This window comes from Panthera uncia, chromosome C2 (assembly GCF_023721935.1).
Source record: "Panthera uncia isolate 11264 chromosome C2, Puncia_PCG_1.0, whole genome shotgun sequence".
NCBI lineage: Eukaryota > Metazoa > Chordata > Mammalia > Carnivora > Felidae > Panthera > Panthera uncia.
The window spans coordinates 56,188,747-56,212,994 of NC_064810.1; the positions used below are offsets into that span (position 1 = coordinate 56,188,747).

The 24,248-nt window shown below is 36.9% G+C and overlaps 1 pseudogene; it reads left to right on the top strand.

The window, feature by feature from the left end:
- LOC125921567 (non-histone chromosomal protein HMG-14-like) overlaps positions 1–24,248 on the top strand; it is a 184,147-nt pseudogene that overhangs the window by 71,529 nt on the left and 88,370 nt on the right.

Below are 24,248 nucleotides of genomic sequence, written 5' to 3' on the forward strand. Positions count from 1 at the left end.
TTTGTTGAAAGGAAGGGCCTCAACATTGATTAAAATAGAATTTTTCTTTCAGAGGGAGAAGAATAAACAAAGGAGAGGTTTGGAGGCAGTTTTATGTGGATGTAAAGAGACCTTAAGGTGTTTTTGTTTCTTGTTCTCCAGAGTTTGCAGACTAAAACTCATTCATGGGATGTGTTTCATAATAATACTTTACATATGAAATCAAGAGAGCTAAATTGACCATGAATTTCAAGGATCCCACTTAGAACTACTGTTCTTATTTAGATTGAATTGTCATTTCAAACACATTGGAATCTAATGGTCTTTACTATATGTATAGATGTGTAGAATTTTAGGGGGGCGGGAAAGACCATTTAAGCCAACCCTTTTTTTTTTTTCAGATTAAAAAGAATCTGAAACCCAAAGTCATACAATGACCTTTAAGATCACACTGCTTGTGAGGTGGCATTGGGACCCGAGCTCACATTTCCTGGCACATAGCCACAGCACAACCTGGGGTCCCACATTATGTTCATAAAGCACCCAAGCCGGCCTGGCTTTGCTTCAAAAAGTGACAAATTGAGAGGAGGAAACGTCTGCCTTCATTTAAGACAAATTTGTCTGGTTACTACTGCTGCATTCAGAAAATAATGTTCTTTCGATAGCTTGTCCGCAGAATGGTTATTTTTCTGCACGGTGAGCCCCTAAGGGTTTCAGATCTATGGTTTTGACCTGTCGTCTAGCCCCACTGTCATCAATCCATGCGTGGGGTCTGAGGTGAGAAATTATGGTAAGAAAAAGAAGGAATGATATGTTTTCACCAAGATCCCTGTAAGGAGCACAAGATGGTCTTATTTTGGGGCTTGCCCGTGTAGTAGAGTGGACAGCACAATGCCGAGACACCACCCTGCCCGTGACTTTGTGCAGTGTAAACTGGAGGGGATAGTGGCGCGCATCTGGTTTTTGAGACATTCCGCATCTTAGCCTTCACGGAACAGGGTGGGGCTGTGGGAGGTGGAGCCCCGGGCCTTTCCTAAGGAGCCTGCTCTCCGGGACACGTCAGTGCTTGGGACAGTAGTGAGATGCCTGGAGTGAAAACAGCAGGAAAGGTCTCTTCATCCTTCCTGCAGGGAACAGGAAATCTCAGGCACTATGTGGGAGCAGAGGGCGCCCTGTGAGCCCCCAAGGAACAGGCTCTTAGGACCCTCAGAGGTAACTGAGAATGCAAAGCCGAGTGTGCAATTTGTACAAGGCTGAATGAAACCCAGCATTTTTTCTGATGGAGGGCTAGAACTGTGGAAACAGAATAACGAAAAAATTGCTCCAATTTTTATCCATGGGCTGCTGTGGCTTAGAGGCTGTTAAAATAAAATAAAATAAAATTGAGACCGGGCTTGAAAATCCTCCAAGCAGACAAAACCATTTAAGCCACTTAAGCAAAACTAAATCTAGCGTATTTTATGAATAGAAGGAAACTTCACTTAGGTTATTTCTTGTAAATGCCTCTGATAATCATAGAAGAAACTTAAGTCATCTTCCTAAAATGGTATAAGATAATTTTACACAAGCCTCTGCTGCCGAGAAACCCTCCTTGAAATTACCAGTCCCGGTGAAGGCTTAACAACTTCTTCAGTCCACTTTATAAGCCGCCCTGTTATGGCAGGACTCCGAGGGCCATAGCAGTTTGGGATTGAGAGACTCCCAGTTCGCACACTTTTTTGTGCACCATAAGGTGCTTACTTAACTGAGCGCTGTTTTACTGCTCTGCTTTTAATCGTTTCTGGATTTTTGACGAGACAGAGGATGTCTACCAGAGCAATCATTTCATACTTGTCATGTTTCCTTAACCTGAATTGCTTTCTGCTCTGCTTTCACCCTCCTCTCTACCTGTCTAGACTTCTGTTTTTGTCAACTCTGCCAACTCTCTTGAAATGCACGCTCCCAGGTCCGATCCTCACTGACATTTCTGATCTCTATCACCCAGTTCTGATCTATCCTATGCTACCTTGTCTTACTGCTCATCATTTCGCGGGGATGTGGCTTCCCCCAACAGACTGTAACCTTTGATTTTCATTTCTGAATAACTACCAACCACTCAGTAAAGCACTTTAAACCTTGTAAAGTTTGAAAAAATGTTTATTGACGGGCTTACTGACATAAATTTAAGGGTCAGTTAAACATTCTGCATCTAATTTTAAAAAAGAACACAGCAATAACACAACTCTATAAAGTAGCTGTTTCCCCTCTAGCAGACTACAGAAATAGAAAAATTCATAGTGCTTTGCAAGGGCAATTAAAAGATTTTTGGCTGTATTATTTTTAACATTGTGTCTTTGAATTAACTCTCCTTTGGAAACACCATTAGTTTCAGTTCTCCAAGCTATCCTAGGTAGAGAGAGTATGAGAGTCAGAATTATAAATGGGTATTTTTAAGAATTTGCTAAACATTTTATGGTCTTTGCTTTCAATTTTATACCATTTCCTTTGTGATTTGGACTCTCAGGTTTGGCTGAGTTTGAATTATTCTAGTCTGGTTTAGTTTGGGTAGATTTATTTTTTGTCTGGTTCAGTTTTGCTATTGGACCTTAGTTATTAAAATCTGTTAGTAAAAAAGTAAATTGTCATCCAGAATATCGAATATGTTTATGAGCCTCATATACATACTAGCATATTAGGTCAGTGGTAAATCCAAGAAAGGCAAAATTCCTTGTTAGCTATGATTTTAAAATAAGTCTTAGAGGGGCACCTGGGTGGCTCAGTCGGTTGAGCGTCCGACTTCGGCTCAGGTCATGATCTCACAGTCCGTGGGTTCAGCCCCGCGTCGGGCTCTGTGCTGACAGCTCAGAGCCTGGAGCCTGTTTCAGATTCTGTGTCTCCCTCTTTCTCTGACCCTCCCTGTTCATGCTCTCTCTCTCTCTGTCTCAAAAATAAATAAATGTTAAAAAAAATTTTTTTTAAATAAAATAAAATAAGTCTTAGAAATGCACCCTCTTGTGTTTTGAAATGAGACGTTATAGAATATTTTAGAGCTAAAGTAGTAAAATTCAGGAGCGTCATCTTGAATTAGGTGCTGTCCTTTTGACACTAAAAAAGGATGCTTCTGTCTTAATTCATACCCTACGTTAACCATTACTTGGAAGTGACATCATGATCACCATGTCACCAGGTAACTTTTCGTGAACATTCTCAATGTACCATGCAGTGTGTTTACCATTTCTAAGTATTATCCAATTTAATACTTACAGCAAACTTAATATAAGTACCATTATTTTAAGAAATTAAGAAACTTGACACAAGTTTCATAGTTACTAAAAGTAATGAAGCTAAGCCTTTATCTTGAGTTCATTTGACCAGAAGGTTGCAATCTTAGTTATGAAATTAGCCAGTACTTTATGCTTACTCTGCTAACCACATCTATTAAAAATGAACGCTCTCAACATAAATTCAGTACATTTAAAATCTTCATTACCTGTGCTTGCTCTCTCTCCTTTCTCTTTCTTTTCCTCTCTCTTTTCTTTTAAGTTTTTGTGAAAAACAGGGCCTTTAATCAGTATATTCTATATTCTCAATGACACATTTGCATTATGTTTCAAATTTAATGCATTTCCATTTAAATCAATGTATTTTTAGTAAAATCAAACAGACATAATACATTTTCAAAGAACTTTTTACCTACATTATTTATGTAGTATAAAGAGGATTTAAGAGAATAAAATTAGCCATTATATCTGTAAATTCAAATTTCTTTTTAGCTCAACAACCATGCTTGAACACCTTCAACATTTAGCAAAGGAATTCAGCAAAGTGATTACAGTATCTTGAGTTGAATTGCCTGTAACCAAACTGAAAATGAAGAAAATGAAATTCATGTGCTGTGTAGACTTGAATGCAAATCTTGCAATAATTGTATTTAAATTTGAATTCTTACTTAACTTCACAATGGCATCCCGTGAGAATTACCAGGAGAATTGTGAGGGGAAAGATACATATTCAATTTCTAAACAAAAAGAAGTTATTTTAAAAGTTTTGGAATATAGTTGCGTTTTGAAACCCAGCATTGTTTACAATTGGTACATGAAAGCCGATTGATTTAAATAGATAGTCTCAAAATTTGGCTCCTTATACTATATCTCTTGGATTTGAGCTCAAGACCTGATGCTCAACAGGGCACAGGAATTGTAGGCAGGAATGCGGGTGGAGGATGGAGAGGTTATAAGGACATGGTTTCTGATAGCTGTCGGGAAATAACCTAAAGAATTCCATACCATCGCCAAATTCTCTCTTCTTCCTGACTTGAATGAAAAAAAAATAATTTAGTAATAGAATTATGATTTGATTCATAATAAAAATAATTCAGTGAAAACAGCATAAGCTCATAAATAATAATACAAACTGTCAAATTAGAAGGACTCAATAACCCAGATTAGCCCTGAGTTCTCACTGAAGTTATAGAGTCCCTCTTTAAGCCCAGTGTTTTTTGAAAATGTGGTCCTTAGATTAGGATTTAATAAAAATATAGATTTCTGGGACTACCAGGCTACTGAGTCAGAATACCCATGGGAGAACTCAGAATCTCTATTTTAGCTAGTACCACAAGTAATTTTTAAAACTGTAGCATACCAGTAAAGTACAGAAATCTCAAGTGTGCATCTGGATGCATATTTACATATGAATATACCCGTGCAACTGCCATTCAGAATCAAGATATAGCACATTTCCATTGCCCTAAAAAGATATTTCTGCTGCTTTTCAGGTAATAACACACCCAGAGGAAAATACCACAATTTGTCTTTTCTTAAACCACATGAAAGTGGAATACACGGTATTTTTTTGGTAACTGATAGACTTCTTTCAACGTTGTATATTTTAGATTCATCCATGCTATTGAGCCTATTAACAGGTATTCTGTTTTAATTGTTTTATAGTTGAATGATGGCTATTTGGGTAGTTTTCTAGGTGATTCTTATGAACTACATTTGTCCTTTGAGCAACTTAGGTTTGAATTCCATGGGTCCACCTATATGAAGATTTTTTTCAATAAATACAGTATAGTACTGTAAATGTATTTTCCCTTCCTTATTATTTTCTTAATAACATTTTCTTTTTCCTAGCTTACTTTATTGAAGGAATAAAGTATATAATACATAAAATATGCAAAATATGTATTAATTGGCTTTATGTTATCAGTAAGGCTTCCAGTTAACAGTAGGCTATTGGTAGTAAAGTTTTTGGAGAGTCAAAAGTTATATGTAGGTTTTGACTCTGTGGGGGGTTGACACCTCTAACCCCTGCATTGTTCAAGGAAGTATCAAGTATATAACATTTAAAAATCTTTCACTTGGATCTTTGAAGAAGTATTCTGTGATTGATCAGGGCAGCTGCAACCAAAATAAGAACTTTTGAAAATCCTATCCCCTAACCATTTTACCATGGGGTTTCAAATTCGAATCACTTCTTTGGTTGAAACATATTTACAGAGGTTGGATTTACATTTAAGTAAATGTTATCTAAGAGAACTTTATATGCATAAGCCACCTAAAATGCTTTATTATATCCCATCACCGTGTATAGGTTTATTAGATTAGTTGGATTAGGGAAGGTTGACAGGAACACACTAATAAGGAAAGCCAGTGAATAACAAGCTATCCTATTTTAATTATGGAAAAGAGGGATGAAGAGGGAGGGAATGAAGTGGATTGTAGGGTTGTGGAGGCCCTTTCTCAAATACCTTGCATCTCCTTCCAGTCCCATTCACTTCTTCCCATGCTATAACCTGCTACCTGCTACCTGCCACCATTTCCTATTGAAGTCGTCCTGAGTAGGGCTGCACACCCCACTCTCCTGTGGGTTCTGGGGAAAATACCAGCATTGAATAGACAGGACTGTCTCCTATGTCCTCTTTTCCTCGGTCCAGGCACGGAGACCTAGATTCACAAGAAAACCCTCAGTGCCATGGTGGTGGGTACCTTATCCAACACAGCATTAGGCATAATCTTTCTCAGGCAGTAAATGCAGAAAGTTCCAGTGATGCTCTAGGAATATAGATGTTTCTCAAAGTTTACCTTTCACTCAGCATGGGGCTGGATCTAGGCTATGGAAACTCAGGGAGAAGGACATTCAAACCACACTCAAATTTATTTGTTGAATGGTAGTCATATTCCTTATGTAATATAACTGAGAACTTAGTGAATAAGTCTTCTATTTGACCTTAGAATTTGTTTCTTATTAGGACCCTGAGTTCCCATAAGGAAATGACTGAACTAATAGTCAATGAAGAATCCTGGATTTATGGTAACAGTCTAAAGTTTTTTACAATATGTGAAATAATTATGTATATTTACATGTGTGTACTAACACTATTCACCTTCTGTTCTCAATATGCAGCTTGACTGACCTGTGAAAATCTAAGTCAGCTCATATCCCTTTGCCAGAACCTTCAATGGCTTTTTTTTCCTCACTCAGAGAAACATACAAAATCTAAAAAATTAAAAAAAAAATCCAAATTCCTTACATTGGCTTATAAGATTGTAGATGATCTGTTACCTCCCTAACTTCGTGTCCTACCCTTGTCTTCCAAGCTCCTTTATCCCCTCCTAGCCATGTTGGCTTTCTTAACTCTTCCCCTAAACACATGAAGCACACACTCAGCTAAAGCCTTTGCACTCACTGAGCCTTTGACCTGAAATACTCTTTCCAGAGCTATTCCATGGGCTTGCTCTTGAACTTGCTTTTGCTTATTTACTTAAATTATATTTGATCAGGTAGAGTTCTTTTTGACTGTGCCATCTAAAAAAGCAACTTTTTTCCACATTGTCACTCCCTAGCCCCCACACATACTATCTGCTCACTTTTCAAAATTTTGTTCCCTATTTTTCCCAACTAGAAGTTGAGTTCCATGGGGCCACACCTCCCTTGCTCCTATTGCTTTCCAAGAATGGAGAAGATCATGTAGTGAATGGTCAAAACATATTTTTAATAAATGAAGCAATGGAGAGGGATAATATAATAAAACTTAAATTGTGAGACGGCTGAGTTTGGGCTTGACTTTGTTCATCTTTTATTAGCAAAAGACACTATTGTAAAGGCATTACAGCTGCACTAACAGGTGCCAGCACAAATGTTTGAAGCTCACAGATAAAAAGATTTTGGGGTGGTGTGTGTGTGTGTGTCGAAGAGGGGAAGTATATTTATGTTTCATTTTGGTAGAACTTGTGTCTCTGCAGCATGCCCTAAAAGGTCACACAGACATAAATCATGAACCTCACTCAGTGCAACAGGTGTGACCTGAGACCCTTAGCCTCTGCTAGGAGCCTCACTAGTCAAGTAAATTACCACATGCCAATAAAGAGGATGGAACCAAAACTTGTTCTGAGATTCTCTTACTTTTCAGTGATATATTATAATCTATTTTTCCTTTCATTCTTGACTTCCCAATTCATTTTCACTTCACCCTCATCATCTTTCCTATCTTCCTGAAAGTGCCAATCTTCCCAGTTCTAGAATATCTTCACTTCCATATCTGCTTTTTATAGGCATGCCATTTGGTGAGACAAGAACCCTTGCCCTGCCTCTCAATTTCTTTTTTTTTTTTTTTAATATATGAAATTTATTGTCAAATTGGTTTCCATACAACACCCAGTGCTCATCCCAAAAGGTGCCCTCCTCAATACCCATCACCCACCCTCCCCTCCCTCCCACCCTCCATCAACCCTCAGTTTGTTCTCAGTTTTTAACAGCCTCTTATGCTTTGGCTCTCTCCCACTCTAACCTCTTTTTTTTTTCCTTCCCCTCCCCCATGGGTTTCTGTTAAGTTTCTCAGGATCCACAGAAGAGTGAAACCATATGGTATCTGTCTTTCTCTGTATGGCTTATAGCAGCACTTTCAACAATGGCCAAAGTATGGAAAGAGCCTAAATGTCCATCAACTGATGAATGGATAAAGAAATTGTGGTTTATATACACAATGGACTACTACGTGGCAATGAGAAAGAATGAAATATGGCCTTTTGTAGCAACGTGGATGGAACTGGAGAGTGTGATGCTAAGTGAAATAAGCCATACAGAGAAAGACAGATCTCAATTTCTGAAACAAGCTCTATCCAACAGCACTGTGGATGCTCTGCTCTCAAGGGGAGGCAAATGGCCTGTTGGAGATATCAAATCAGCATCAGCAAGCAGTAAGCTTTTCTTTTGGTACAAGTTGATGTTTACAAGACTTGGTCACATACCACATACATTTTTCACCAATACAACATATGTGCTATCTAGAGCCCGTTTACTTTATGACAACTTTGGCTACATGGTGATCAAATTATGGCAAAACTAAGTTATATATATTTATATTGGGGTGCCTGGGTGGCTCAGTCAGTTGAGCGTCCGACTTCGGCTCAGGTCATGATCTCGCAGTTTGTGAGTTCGAGCCCCACATCGGGCTCTGTGATGACAGCTCAGAGCCCGGAGCCTGCTTCGGATTCTGTGTCTCCCTTTCTTCTGCCCCTCCCCCACTCACACTCTATCTCTCCTTCAAAAATAAATAAACGAAAAAATTAGCTATATTTATATCATCATTAATTAATTAGGCTTAGAAATGTAACATCCACAAAAAACCAACACTCACACAAAAACCAATCCTTGGTGGCATGTTAAGTGTATACTTCAGCATGCAGAGAAAAACACTCAATTGAATGCTGTGCTCTGCATCTTACCTAGAAATTCCCTCCAGAAATGTATGCCCCAAACTTGGTAGCAAGAACGATGGAAGAGATCTGGAAGAGGGGAGCTGAAAACAACAGTAGCAACAGGAATAATGTTCAGCTCATCTATAGATTTTCTAACTGAAGATACTATTAAGGGGGTCCCATAAATTGATGAAGAGTGGGCAGAAAGTCACAATTGATATATTTTTAAAAACTACAATTACTATTATGTAAGAGAGCAAGGAACCCAATGGATCCAGAAACATAGAAACAGTTGCTATATTAGGGTAGGGAGGTGGTAGGTAATGTTTTTTCCAATTTTTTAAAAATTTTCTTGTTATTATATTATTAGGATGATACATTAATAATCATTTAAAAATTGGCAATAATTGGAGCACTGGGTGGCTTAGTCAGTTAAGCATCCCACTTTGGCTCAGGTCATGGCTTCGTGGTTCATGGGTTCCAGCCCCACATTAGGCTCTGTGCTGACATCGGAGACTGAAGCCTGTTTCGGATTCTGTACCCCACCCCTCCTTCCCCTGCTCATGCTCTGTCTTTCTCTCTCAAAAATAAGTAAACATTAAAAAATAAAAAAATTAAAATTGGAAACAAGTTCCATATAGTATTGTGGATTTGTCGGTACTAAATTTAGGGATTGTATCTCAAATCTTAGAAGATGCCTAATGACACTTATAAATAAGTGGCTCTCCCTGTATATCCAGAAAATGGCCATATCTCAAAGTATGGAAGAATTAGAAGTACAGGTGGTTATAGCCCCCGCCTTGCAAATGAAATACTATAGACAATTTTACCATAACACGGAAGCCCAAAATGGAAAGGAAGTAATATTTACTGAGCATCTAACACATGGCAGATATTTCTCAGGTTAGCTTATCTCCCCCCACCTCCCCAACAAGCCTGGGGGGTTGTATTGCCCCATTTTAGAGAGAAGCAAATGGAGTTTTAGAAGGATTGAGTAACATCCAACACCACAGAGCCGGAGAGTTCGATTCAAATGCAGGCTTGCCTGTGCTTGAGATAGGAACATGTGAAAATGAATATTCACTTGGCTTTCAGGATTTAATTGTTTTTGTATTGCCAAAGTGTTTTTGTGTCTATGTTTAAATAATCCAGAGCCTCTGGGCAGCCGAGTTTGGGGAGGCTAATATTATACTCTAATTTTGATGAGTCTTCATAAAACAATAAATATGGTATTGATAATTATACATGTGTGTTTAATAGAAAGTATCCTAAGCCACCTCTGCTTCATTTACTTGCCAAAAAGAAGTAAAAGTTAACTTAATCAGTGACATTTTCCATTCCTTCTACACTATCTTTCTACTGAGAGCTGCAGTACAGTGAACACTATAGCCAATAGGCCAAGGTGCCTGTACTAATGTACCTAAATGCATACCAGTTATCTACATTTGTTTCCAAACCCATTTATTTATATGCCAGCTTCATGTGTTGCTAAAAATAAATAATTTAACTCTGTGATATAAAATGCTTAAATTACAGTAGGGAAAAATGTCAGATTAATGAAAATTAAGTTGCACACTCTTGAAAAACTTAATAAAGGTAAATCTTTAGGTGATTGCTATGGAACTGGGCATGATCCATCTGAACAACTGAAAATATTGAAGGCCGGGGTGGGGGAAGAATCACAACACTTAAAATGATTCTGTAATCAGACTGTTACACAACTGCCTTTACGGTCTTGCTCCACTTGAAAGAATGCAAAACTAGAAAATATAGAGGGAGTATTACAAGTGTGCTTTAGATAAAGACAACTGGAATTTTAGTTGCAGAATCCATTTATCCTATGGCAAAAATCGGAAAGTGAATAAGCATGTATTTAGTTTAAAAAAAAAACCTAAATATTTCTATATCACTTTTGATTTCCTGTTTTAAATAAAAGTTCTGATTAATAAAATTAATCATCTTAGGAGAAATTAACCAACTCATCTTGATTATCTCATTGTATTAGTTTTCTATGAACAATTTAAAACAACATTCAGTCTCTATAGGCCAAAAGTCTGGGTGTGGTATGGCTGGAGACTCTATGGAGTGTCTCAACTGAAAAGCTGAAATCAAGGTGTCGGTCGTGTGGGGCTGCCATCTGGGTCTTGGAATCCCTTCCAAGCTCACTGGTTGCTGGAAGAATCCATTTCCTTATGGTTCTAGGAGGGAGGTCCATGTTTTTCTCCTGACTGTTTCTGACTCCTACCTCCTAGAGAGTGCCCGCAGTTCCTTGCTATGTGGCCTCCATAAGTAGCTCACACACAAGGAGCTACTTGGGTAGCTCTGACTTTCTTTTCTGAGACTGGGTCTCTGACTTTCTTTTCTGTTGGAGAAAATGTTCTACTTTTAAAGGGCCTATGTAATTAAGCTGGGTCTGCCTGGACAGTCTCCCTTTCTTAAACTCTGCTACGTTGCATAGCTTAATCACCACACCAGTGAAATGAATTATTGTCACAATCTCTACAGTTATATAGGACATGTGCACCAGGGGCTCAGAATCTTAGGGAGCATCTTTGATTTCTCTCTACCACAGGGCTTGAGTATCCCCCAGCCCACACTACACAAGCAAAGTTCAACTGGAACCAAATGGCAACCTGTAGCCTTTGCTTTCATTCTTTCTTTACCCTCTGTCCCTTCCAAAGCAATCTAAATGTTTATAGGATAATAAGGGGCTCATGATAATTTTAGCAATGAGTGGTTACTGTATCTGGAGAAAGAGAATTTCTGATTTTATTAACAAAACCACTTTGGGGGAAATTCTCAGACAGATTCCTTATTCTCTGACACTCACATCACTTTCCTTTAAAATAAGTCTTACTTCAAAACAAGAAAATGCATTTATTTGGAATATTAATTTGAGTTGGTGAGACATTGTGATTCCTAAAATAATCATTTGTTCTCTCTAAGAAGAAAACACTTCACAATACTACATTACAATAATAACAAATTAAAACAATAGCAATAACAGTCTGATGCAGTATCTGACAACTGGGGAGTGGGCTGTGACCAAATGGCAATAAATGTAGTGTGAAGTCAACGTCAATGATACTCTGCAGATGATCACACACCAAGGAATCTCAGCAAAGAAGGCATCTTGGTGGCATTATGATCTTTAGGGGCAGACACCATGGTGCTTTCCATCTGTATTAACCTGTGCTTTCCACCTTGAAAGGCATTAAACAGCCTTCTCTTCTTTGAGCTTTAGAACAAGATACGAAGGGTGCTTTTTGCCATTTATGCACATTCTCTTGTTCTTTTTTGTCTTGGAATAAAAAAGGGAGCATGACCAATACGAGTGAGAAAAGAATAGCAAAGCTTATTTACATTCCATAAATATATATTACATAGACCCTCCAGGCCCATTGAAGCACATCCTCCCATTGTTAAAGGTAAACAAGTGGAGAAGATGATTTAGAGGAAATTTTAAGCCTCAAATGAAAGTTTTAACGGGATGTTTTTAAAGCTTTTCCCTACTCTACCATTATATGCACCTATAAATAGAAAATATGTCATAAAATGTTTAGATAATTTTAGGGGTCAAGCAAAGTGGATATGAGTGACTTAGTAGTTGTGAGTCATCATATTCTCATTCTGTATACTGAGCCAAAAAAGTTTTAAAAATTAAAACATTCAACGAACCCTTCTTTGGCCTACTATACTTTAGTGTCTGGGTAAAGAGACATTCTCTTACACAAAATATAAACGTATGATTATTTATTATACATAAGTGATCTTCCCAAGCAAACATGTTTTTCAAATGCTTCAACAGAACTGTCTAAAATGCTATTAACCAAGTAGCCCTGCAAAGAGTTCAGATTTAAATAATGTTTCCAAAACTCAAGCTTCATTGTAAGAACACCATGGAATTTTAACCCATAAAAATGAAAACAAAATTTCCCTACTTTCAATATCCAATCTCTTAGTGTCATTCGGTACCTGCTATTTTAATATAAAACTGAAATATGAATTTCTAAAATAACTGCCCATCTACTATATAGGAATAAACTAGACTAGAAATTTTGCATATAATTCTAAATTCTATATAGCTTCTATAATTAAACTAAGGAACATTTTCCAGTGAAACTATCTGGACACTATAGAAATATAAAGAAATACCTAAAATCTCTCAGCCACCAGAGATCAATTGCATCTTAACCACATTTTGAGTCATGATTGAAACAAACTAAGGACATATAATTGAATTTTTCTGAATCAGACCATAGAAAAGCAGGCTCCTGTTTCTCTCATCTCTTTTTACCATACCCATTTCTATTACATCTATATCAGCATTTCATGCTGTATACTTCTGTCTGTTACCAGATTTTCGACAAAAAATATTTTTAAATATTTATGGTCATAAATCTTCAAACCCATGTAGGAGTGTAAAATGGTGCTACCAATTTGGACAATGAATTCGCAGTTTTGTGAAAAGTTAAACATGCATGTATCCTATGACTCATTGCATCCACTCCTAGTGATTCATCCTAAAGAAAGGAAAGCATATGTCCACAGAAAGCTTGCATAAGAATGGTCATAACAGATTTATTTATAATGGCCAAAAAGTGGACACAATCTTTTTGTACATCAAGAAGAGAATTTATAAACAAACTGTGATGTACAATGAAATGCTATTGAGAAATAGGATCGAACTACTGAAATATAAAAAATGACTGAATCTCAGAAACACTATGCTGATCAAAAGAAACCAGACACAGACTGTGTATGCAGGATTACATTAATATGAAAAAGACAAAAATAATACAATGTTAGACAGATTCATGGATTCATCAGAACTTGCAAAGATTGACTGACTGGAAGGGGATATAAGGGGAATTTCTGCACTGATGAAATGTTTTGTATCTTGATAAGGAAATGCAGATCACATAGAAGTTTACATTTGACAAAACTAGACAAATTAACCTGAGATTAATGCACTATACTGTATAAAAATAATACTTTCATAGAAAACAATTTTTAATATTATAAAAAAGTATCTTGGTCAGGATGTTTGAAAAACAGGGTGAAACAAAACAGGATATTTTTAATAGTACTAATGCACACTGTCAATCTTCAAGAACTGTAGGAAGTGAGCTTTTTGTCATAGAACAGTTTAAGGACCACCTTTAGAGACTAAGTCTCCTGAAAGCACAACACAGAGGTAGGATTTTTATCATACTACATACAAAAAATACAAAGAAAAAGTGTGTGTGTGTGTGTGTGTGTGTGTTTGAGTGTGGTGTGGTGTATGTTAGCAGCATAATAATAGGAGAGAGAATGTATTAAGAAGACATCTATGTCCACGGCCTAATGACACATGTACCTTTGGTACCACCTGTTAATAATGTCAGAAAAAAATGGAAATTGTTACTGAGCCTGCAGAGATTAGAAGGGACAGCTGAAGAGAATAGCAAAGGGAAATACCCAGGACAGTAAAAAAACAGGGTATTGAAACTGATTCAGAAAGGCAAGGCAGTTGTATGGGAAGAGTCAGGGGTTTTATTTTCAGCTCTGCTGCAGACTTAATCAGGGGCCCCTGGGCAATTCACATATGCAATTTATGACACTCTGGTTGACTTACTATATCTGACCTGAGAGTTTATAATTGTCTGTGACTGGTGGCAGCTGTCACTGAAGTACAGTAAGCAAGGTGATCCCTCCTGTGCCCCATGCTTTGGGAGACACCAAAGCTACAATAAAAAATCTGTTAGCGATGAAACTAAAATCATCAAGGAATTGAGATATTCAAGAACAAGCATTTTATAAATACTGTTTATGGATTGTAATCCTCACTATAAGAGTTCCCAGATGTTTCAGAGCTTTCAGAGAACTTCAAAATATACTCCCAGGACTGGAGGTGGGGAGTGGGGTGGGACGACTCATGTAGAAGTCTGATAGCAAGAGATAACTTAAGTGAATCTACACAGTAATGATCAAAACCAGTGGATGGAAGAACTTTGAATCTGTCACATCAGTCCTCTGTGCCACATGTGTACATTTTACAAGTAATCTTCCCCTTCAAGACTATGTTTATTGGTTATTATAAACAGAAAGTATGCATATAAACTAACACAATAATGATGTGCCTTTTGTTTTCCTATGTGGAACTTAACTCATTTCTTCAATAATCTCCTGTAATAAAGTATGGGTTTGTCTGGGAGCTGATGAGTCTTGGTAGTCCTGTTTCCCATGCCATGCCCAGGTGCTTCCAAAATAGTACACAAAAGTATTCAACATGCACTGAATGTATTGTGGATAAAAAGATAGCATGAAGGAAGAATAAATGGATGGATGGGTGACACAATTCAATATTGCATGTCAACTGAATGGAAAATATTATAAAATAAATGTGAACTCCAGAACTGCTGGTTCTGGCCAGGATGAGGTAGCCCATTCTTGCTAGTCTTCCTTCACACAACTAAAAAATCATGAATATAGTACAATAAGCAAACATAAAAAGACTCTGAAAGGTAAAAGGGATAGGGTAGGGATCATAGGACTTTTAGAAGGGCATGGTCATGTTGGTGATGAGTTCCTTGGGTTTTCTTTTGGGTAGGGATCATAGGACTTTTAGAATGACTGGTCATGATGGTAATGAGTTCCTTGGTTTTTGGTTTGTTTTTTTTTCGCCTTTCATACACCCTAGATGGGACACTGGAGAAACCCAGAACTGCCAACAGACACAGACAAGAAAGAAACCCCCAAGAAAAGCCTGCATCCTCTAACCAGTGAACCAGAGATAGGGTAACCTAGAAGTACAGGAAACCTTTTTGACAATATACACCCTAACCCAGCCAAACACCAAAGAAGAAACTGCCCCTTCCCTGCAGACTAAGTGGGACTGTTGGGGAGCTAAAGTTCTGGCCCCATATACAACATTGGCAAGGTTGGGCAAGTCAACCTCTTACTTCCCCTCACCTGATTAGTGTCAGTGGTGCCAAATGAAAAACTGAAGTTCTATCCACACACAACAGAAATAGGTGGACTGAGATGGCACAGGATGATGCTAGTTGTCATTCTGCTTCCCTAACCATGGTACTGTCAGTGGAGTGTAGAATGGTGAACTGAGCTTTCGTCCCTACCAGACCTTCACTTTACACATAAACAGTAAATAAAGTGGCTTCTTGCCAAAAGATTAAAAGATTTAAATGAGATCCAGGGTCACACCCCCCCCCCAAAATGCCCAAAGTTGGAGTAAAAAAAATCTCTCATCATACTAAGAACTAGGAAAATCTGAACTTGCATGAGGCAAGTCAATCAACAGACACAACATCAACATAACACTGATACTGAAACATCTAATGAGGATTTTAAGGCAGCCATCACAGAAGTGGTTGGTTAAGCAGTTTTGAAAGTGTATGTAACAAATGAAAAAATAGAAAGTTTCAACAAAGAGATAGAAGCTATAAACAATAATCAAACAAAAATTTCAGAAATAAAAAACAAAATAATCAAAATAAAAAGCTCAATGATGAACCCAACAGCAGAATGGAAGGGATAGAGAAAATAATTTATAAACTCAAAGGTAGAATGAATAGGAATTACTCAGTATAAAAAAATGAGGGATAATAGATTGAAAAAATACAAAGCAGGGCCTCAAAGACCTAGGGGACCATAACAAAAGAATTTACATTTGTGTTACCAGAGTCCTGGGATGAAAGGAGAAAGAAAGTGGGGGTCAAAAATATTCAATTCCCTCAATTTTAGTAAAATTTCTCTAAAAAAGTAAAGTCTAAATTTTAAAAAGTGTTCAAAGAAATAATGTTTGATGAATTAAAACTTCATCAAAAAATATAAAGTTACACATTCAAAAAGCTGAGCAAGCCCCAAACAAGATAAACTGTAATAAATCCATAGTCAAACTTCTGAAAATTAAAGAAAATATCTGGAAAGTACCCTGAGAGAAATGATGCATTATCTATACAAGAACATTTTGAATAACAACAAATTTCTCACCAGAAACCATGGAAGCCAAAAGGAAGCAGCACGTTTTCAATGCTGAAAGAAAAGAAATGTTAACCTAGAATTCTCTAACCAGCAAAAATATTTTTCAGAAATGGAGGTGAAATCAAGACATTCCCAGATTAAGGAAATCTAAAAGGATTTGATATCAGCAGGCCTACCCTAAAATAATTTCTAAAAGGAGTTCCTCAACAGGAATAAAGTCATAAAGAAGGGCAACTTGAACATCAAATATGAAGAAAGTGCAAAGGACAGAGTAGAAATATGGTTAAATGTAATATACTATCCTTCTCATCTTCACTTTCTAAATTTTGTTAGGTAGGTGAAGTAAAAATTATACTATTGTCTGATGTGGTTTCTAATGTATATAGAGAAATACTTAAAACAATTGTAATATAAAAGGGACAAGAAAATGGCTGGAACGGGTGATAAAGTCTCTATGCTTTACTTGAACTGATAAAATATTGACATTAATACATATCATTGGCCATTATGAAAATGAAAATTATAATTATGATGAGATATATCGCTCCATGTATATTAGAATAGCTAAAATTTTAAAGAGTGACAATACCAAAAGTTCATGAGGATACAAAAAAAACGCATCTCACATATATTCCTGATGGGAACATGAAATGATACCACCACTCTGGAAAAATCATTTGGCAGTTTTTTTAAAGACTAAAATAATCATGTGCCCAGAAATTGCACTTCTGGAAATATATCCCAGAGAAGTTAAAAATTATGTACGCACAAATATTTTACACAAAATGGTGGACCCCAAAGGTCCTGCTCCTCAAACAATTAGGAGAATAATCTACTCTTTTACAGGCTGATGATCAGGAATCTATTCTTTACAAAACTTCACTATGAAAGGCTCTGGAATGAAGAACACTAGGTATAATAAACAGCTGGGGTGAAGTACTGGAAGAAAACAGAGGATGTAAGTGAATGTTTATATATTGAACTGTGTGACTCTCAAATTTATTTTCCTCATTAGAAAGGAAAGCTTTCAACACGCATCATCTTACTGCCCTACTACCTGAACACTCCTCGTCACAGGTAAGCATTAGAAGATTCTTCTCTGGATAAAATAATTATTCCTAGAGAAAAAGTTCCTAAGACCCCACATAAGAAAAAAATGTGTCTTTCTCTTCCTCTGGATGCTGGTGATGCCTAGTGCTGTTAATACAACTGTGACCATGATCGAAGATACCAAAATTGCAAGTGGTAGATGCAATCTGTATCCATGATGATGTCGTTGAGCCACTGGATTAACCACGCATGGAGTCAAATTACTTCAAGACTTCTTGTTACAGTCTTTCAAATTCTGTATCTCCTAGGGTACTTTGCTCTGCAGTGAATAGAAAACTGAATTCAACCATAAATAATAAATAATAAAGGTTGGTTTCACAAACAAAATCAAGCATCAGCCAGCAATGAAGAAGAGAAATTGCTTTGGATAGTTTGGTAAGAAACATAAAAAGCTGGGGCACCTGGTTGGCTTAGTCAGTTAGGCATCTGACTCTTGGTTTTGGCTCAGCTCATGATCTCATGGTTTGTGGATCAAACCCCATGTCGGGCTCTATGCTGACAGTGCAGAGCCTTCTTGGGATTCTCCCTCTTCTCTCTCTCTCTAACCCTCCCCTTCTCACTCTCTCTCAAAATAATTAAACTTAAAAAAAAAAAAAAAGAAACATAAAATGCCAAGAAAGAAAAGATGAGATCCAGGTAATAGGAGATTCAACACAGGTGTTTAACAAAGGGAATTCCACAATGAAAAAAAAAAAAAAAAACTAACTGCTGAGTGGCAGCAGGCCTAAAGAGCAGAGTCTCACTGACAAAAGGGACAGAAAAGACTGAAGGCAGTAAATCATAAGCAATACTGATGGGCATTAAATAGGGATATTGAAGTATTTGGGAAAATATTAATTTTCCCAAAATAAAATAATATTGAGTGTGAAGAATATGTGAATAGTTCCTTGGAAGTTTCTGGGGGTATGACAATTTAGCCTATTCTGATACCTGATTTGGAGGCATAAGTACTAAATAATGAGGAAATTGGGAAGATCAGCTATTGGACAGCTACTTGAGATAAGATTGAATGCTTCTTGGAAGAGTTATTGGCCAAAGTACTTTTAAAAAAGGATCAAAACAGATAAACAGGTGGAGAAAATGACAGAGCTATCTTTTAATTTTATAATAATTAAGCCTGAGAAGGAAAATTGTTTTAACCTTTTTTCTTTTAACAGAAAGGAATATGCATCATTGTATAACATTAGAAAATCAGAATTGGCAAAAAGAAGAAATTTAATATCATCCAGAATCCTACCGCTCAGTAACACTTTTAATATACCTGCAAACGTTCTTCCAGTTCTATCCCTATGCTGTGTGAATGTGTGTGTTTGTGTGTTTATGTCTGCTTGAACATGTGTGCTTGTGTATGTGTACAAATATCCTCCTATTTTCAAAGTGGGACTTGTGATGCAAAGACTTTCAAAGAGCAAGGTTGGGATCACTTTCCTTTTTTCTCCTAACAAACTGGTTAGCATTTGTACTCTGATGACTTCCTAGCCATTCATGACTATGGGTAGATTGAAGCTGTTGACCGTGAGGTTAAAATTTCCAAGTCGCCTGTTACTAATCTCCTGAGACAGTTTGTCCCCAGACAGAGTTTCTGCTGGGCATGTTTTTGTCTACGTTCCTTCTCACAATAACCCTCTAAGAATCTATCAGTCTGAGAGGGGTGAAAGCTAATCCTCGGAAAACCATGCCATGCTTTTTGAAGTACACTTTGAACTTTGATCTTGTAGAAATTTCATGGTCGGTATAAGGTGCCCTACAAGAAATTTTCCCTCTGCTGTTGATAAGGAAGAAATGTTCAGATAAGAACAGTTTTTTTTTTTTCCACATAACTGTGTGGGTTCTAAACACATAGGAGCTCACAAAGCAATAGCTCTCAGAACAAATCCGTTTTTTGCCCAAATATCGTTCTCCATTTTCACAAATGATCAGATAGTATTTCCTCCCTTTTTTTTCCCCTTCATTCTTTCTCATAGATCCTGCATGGGGTACCTGATCTCATACAACAGCGTCAAGAGTCACTCACTTCCAAGCCCATAAATGGAGGACATAAAAACATAGTATTTGCCTTAAATATATCTATTTTTTTCTGCATTCATCCATGAATATGAAATAGATGCCAAACTAAAGCCAGGGAAAGGGCAAATTCTCTGTGACATAACTGAGATTGAAATCCAAAGTGAACTCCCTTTGGCCGTAGAATAGCATTAAACTATTGCCTCACACAAGATCTTCACATTATAAATGCCTATATTGGTCTAACAAAAAGAAAACTCCTTTGCCACTGCAGGAAATTATGCACCTGCTTTGCTGCTATTTTAGCTCACCCCTTAGTATATAGTAATATGTAAACCTTTGAGTACCAATTGACTTCTTTACTTGCAATTGAATTTGTTTAAATAGCTATTTTAGAAAACATGACCCTGTAATTCCTTAAAGTATCTACAGTCTAAAATCCAGTTAAGCATCCTGATTTCATGCTCAAAAATTCTCAATGCCAAATTTTTTATTGTTCAAAATATTGGCAATTGTCTGTTGCAGTGACATTGTTTCTTTGTGCATTTGTAATCGGATGACAAATGTATACATTGGAATTGGACTGGAAATATGATCTTAACAAAACGAGGTGAAAGCATCTTTCTGTCCTTCTGAGATAGTATTTCTTAACATAGCTTAGACCTAAATATATATGTTAAATTCCAGTTTTTAAGTGGTGGAAAAACATGGCCCTCTCTCCCTCATCTCTTAAAAACATGTTAAAAAGAACAAAAAACAGAAATAAAAGTCCTATCTTAAGAGAAATGAAAGATATTTATAACCTAAACTATTACATGTGAGAAACTATGTAGTGGTGGTCAAACAGGTATGAAAAGATGATTAGAGTGAATGATTTCAAGATCTCAAGCCATGAGTACATAACTGTCCACAGAAGAAAGTACACCTTGAGGCAAAAGCTTAGAATCCATATCAGGAAAAATAAAACATTTCATGGAAACTGGTAATAGATTCTTCCTTGAGCTCTCAAGTGGCACCCAGCACATCAAGGGAGGTGAGGGTGAAAGCTGGCTTTTGCACAAGGCAGAAACTTGCACATGCTGTTTATGAAGAGATTCTGAATTGTGCAACTGTAAACCTGCTAGCTGAAGAAAGGAGAGAAACAGTTCATGAAGCTCAAACATCTCTGTGTCATAAGGAACTTCCATGTGAATTGGGGAGAATTCCTGCTCTCTGGGAACCCTGCACTACTCACTTTTCCGATGGTTATTCTGTAATTAAATCGTTTTGTTAAAACTCATCACCTTCAGAGATGAAGAAGAATAATTTTTTTTTTAGAAAAAGGAACTGGAAACCATTAGAAAATATAATAAGGGAAAGAATAGGAAAAATAAATCACAGACAGAAAAAAATATTACTACAGAATAGCACGCTTTCATGAATTTAAATAACTTAACAAATCAAGAAGAGTCATGGCATAGATACAATAACTCAGATGAAACAGGAGGATATAAAATATGCACAAATGGGCTTCCATAGAAAAAGTAGAAAAGAAAGGAAGATCATGACATAAATAAAGCAACATTTATGTAGATATGGATGAAAACAAAGAATTAAGAAGGTTCAGCAAAATAAAAATGTAAAGGTTTATAAAGAAAGTGTGAAATCTGGAAGATAGTCAGAGGAGATACTGTATGAATATAAGTATCCTGAAGAAGAAAATCAAATTTCCAAGATAAAATATATATATTTAATGATACAAATTTGGAAATGTTCTAGAAATTAACGAGTTGAATTTACAAATTGAAAGAGCATACCATGCCTCAAAAAAAGAATATTTTATGTAGAATGATGAGCACCAACATGTATCCTAGTAAAATTACTGGCCTTCAAAGATGTATAAAAAATAAAGAATCTTCTGAGCATCTGTGCAACAAAACAAAACAAAACAAAAAACAAAAAAGGAAACATAACCAAACAAAAAACTCTGAGTCACCCAGAGGAAAAAAATACTCATTGTCTTCAAACACACTGTCAGCAACATCATTCAATACCAAGCTACAGTAGAGCAATACCCAAGAGTCTCAAGGGGAAAAAATCATCAAGATCTAAGAATATTCCACCCAGAAAATTGTTGGGCTCTTGGGCCTACAGTGCTCTTAGACCAAGCACAATGTCTGGAGACAGTAAAAGGATGGATAAATGAAAGAGCTTAGTGTTGGCATTTGCATTTGATTCTCTATTGGACATCCATGAGAGGGTAGCTGGCAAACTTACAGGTATGGCAGTAGAGCCCAGGAGGAAAGAGGTCACATTTGTGAATCATGATAAATTAGGTAAAAGTATAAGACAAGAAGGAGGTACAATGCTCAAGGGAAAAAGACCACCTTTTAAGAGTAATATTTCTTCAACACCAAACTCCTTTAAATAAAGTAATAGCACAAACCACAGTAAGATAACACTTCCTATTTGCCAGGCATGGTCATAAGCCCTTTACATGGATCAGCTCATTCAACTCATAAGAGCCTTGTAAGTAGACATTATTACTACTGCTACTACTATTACTACTACTATTGCTACTCTTACATCCATTTTACAAAGGAAGAATCTGAGACACATGTTTTTAAGTAACTTGCCCGTCACATAGCTTTTGGCCACAGTCTGACTTCACATGTGCGGTTGCTTCAGTTAGATAAGAGACCGTTGGAAGAATGCAATAGAAGTAGAGGGACTTTCAAGGCCATCCCATTGACAACAGTTGCGGACACTGTATAGAGGTCAAGTGGTGTTTGGCAATTAGGTGGGCTTCGGTAACAGTTGAGAAAATGATCTCAGCAAATGTTGAAGGAGGAAGCCAGACTAGAGTGAAAAGGGCAAGTGTAGATTAAAAAACAAAACAAAACAAAACATGACGCATGTAGATAAATATTTAGAAAACTTCTATAGGAAAGAGAAATCATGAATATCTCCTGAACTTTCTGGATTTTTTTGTCTTTTCTCTGTAAGGGAAGTCTAAACTTGAGACTATTAATTTTTGCCTAATTTGAGAACCACATCTCAATAATATACATATATAAGACATTTAAATTTTGTCTCACTGTCTTAAACATTGTTATATTGCCTTGTAGACCACATAACATACAGGAGAGGGCTGTTAAAATGGGGAATAGGAGCATAAGCAATGAGAGATGTAGACAAAATCAATAGCTATCTAGTTTTACTACTAGATAGTCTTGCTACTAGGTAAACCCATTTATAGGACTTATCTGCATCCTTGTTTAAAGCTTCAGGGATTTTGTTCTTGTTGGTGTTAGAGTTCATGACATTGTTTACCTAGAACAGTGATCTCAGTAACCAATTAGCTGAGAAACTACTTTTGACAAATAGCATACAATCCAAGTAATAAGCTGCAGAACAATTAACAGTGTGTTTTTGTCTAATAAGAAAAGGAGTTTTGAACTCTGTCCCCTTCTCTTTGGTTACCTAGTGATATGGCCCAGTAACAGTCTGTCTTTCCAAGCTGAGTCAAAGAAAGCAGGTATGCGGAAGCTGCAGATGTTAAAATTGCAAATTTACACAGCAGAGAAGGCCCCTCGACACCCGAGGTCACATATAAATAGTGATGACACACATGCTTGAGTATACCTCTCCAATAGTACAAAGGGAGCTTCTTTTTTTTTTTTAAATCACAAAAATAGTTGGCCAGCTGTTGCAGCATTTCCCTGACTAGTTTCGAGATCATGTCTCTTTCCTTTGATGGAGACAGCCAGCTACCTTTCCCCCAGCCTCTTTTAAGCCTTGCAGCATCTGGGAGTTAAGGAAGGAGAGATTTTGTGTTTGTGTTGTCACAAAACAGTCTGCCACTGCTCGGAAGCAGCAGAAAAGATGTATATAAAGCATTATGTATAAAAGGAGACTGTCCTAAAGTTGGCAGGAGGAAGATGTGTGAACAGACACAAACAAAACTGTGTTACTCACGCTACTGCTGTAAGATGTGGGGTTCTTTGTAGAATCGAGCTGGAAGCATAGATCCACACCACTTTCACTGGGAGCAGAGGCTCCAAACTGAACGAAACCCATACCGACATTAGGCCCTTAGTAGTGTGGCTTTCACCCACGCGGTCCATTTGAAATACAGTTGACCCTTGAATAATGCAGGAGTTAGGTGTGCCGGCTGCCCCTGCACAGTCAAAAATCAGTGTATAACTTTTGACTCCCCCAAAGCTTAGCTACTAATAGCCTACTGTTGACCAGAAGCCTTGCTGATAACATAAACAGTCGGTTAGCACATATTTTGTATATGTATTATATACTGTATTCTTATCATAAAGTAAGCTAGAGAAAAGAAAATGTTATTAAGAAAATCAGAAGGAAGAGAAAATACGTTTATAGTACTGTTCTGTATTTTTTAAAAAAAATGCGTGTAATTGAGTTTTCTACAAGAGCTAAAATAGCTAACTAGAATTTCTGGAAAGTAAGAGTCCATCCAATCTTAAGCATCTTTTTTTTTTAATC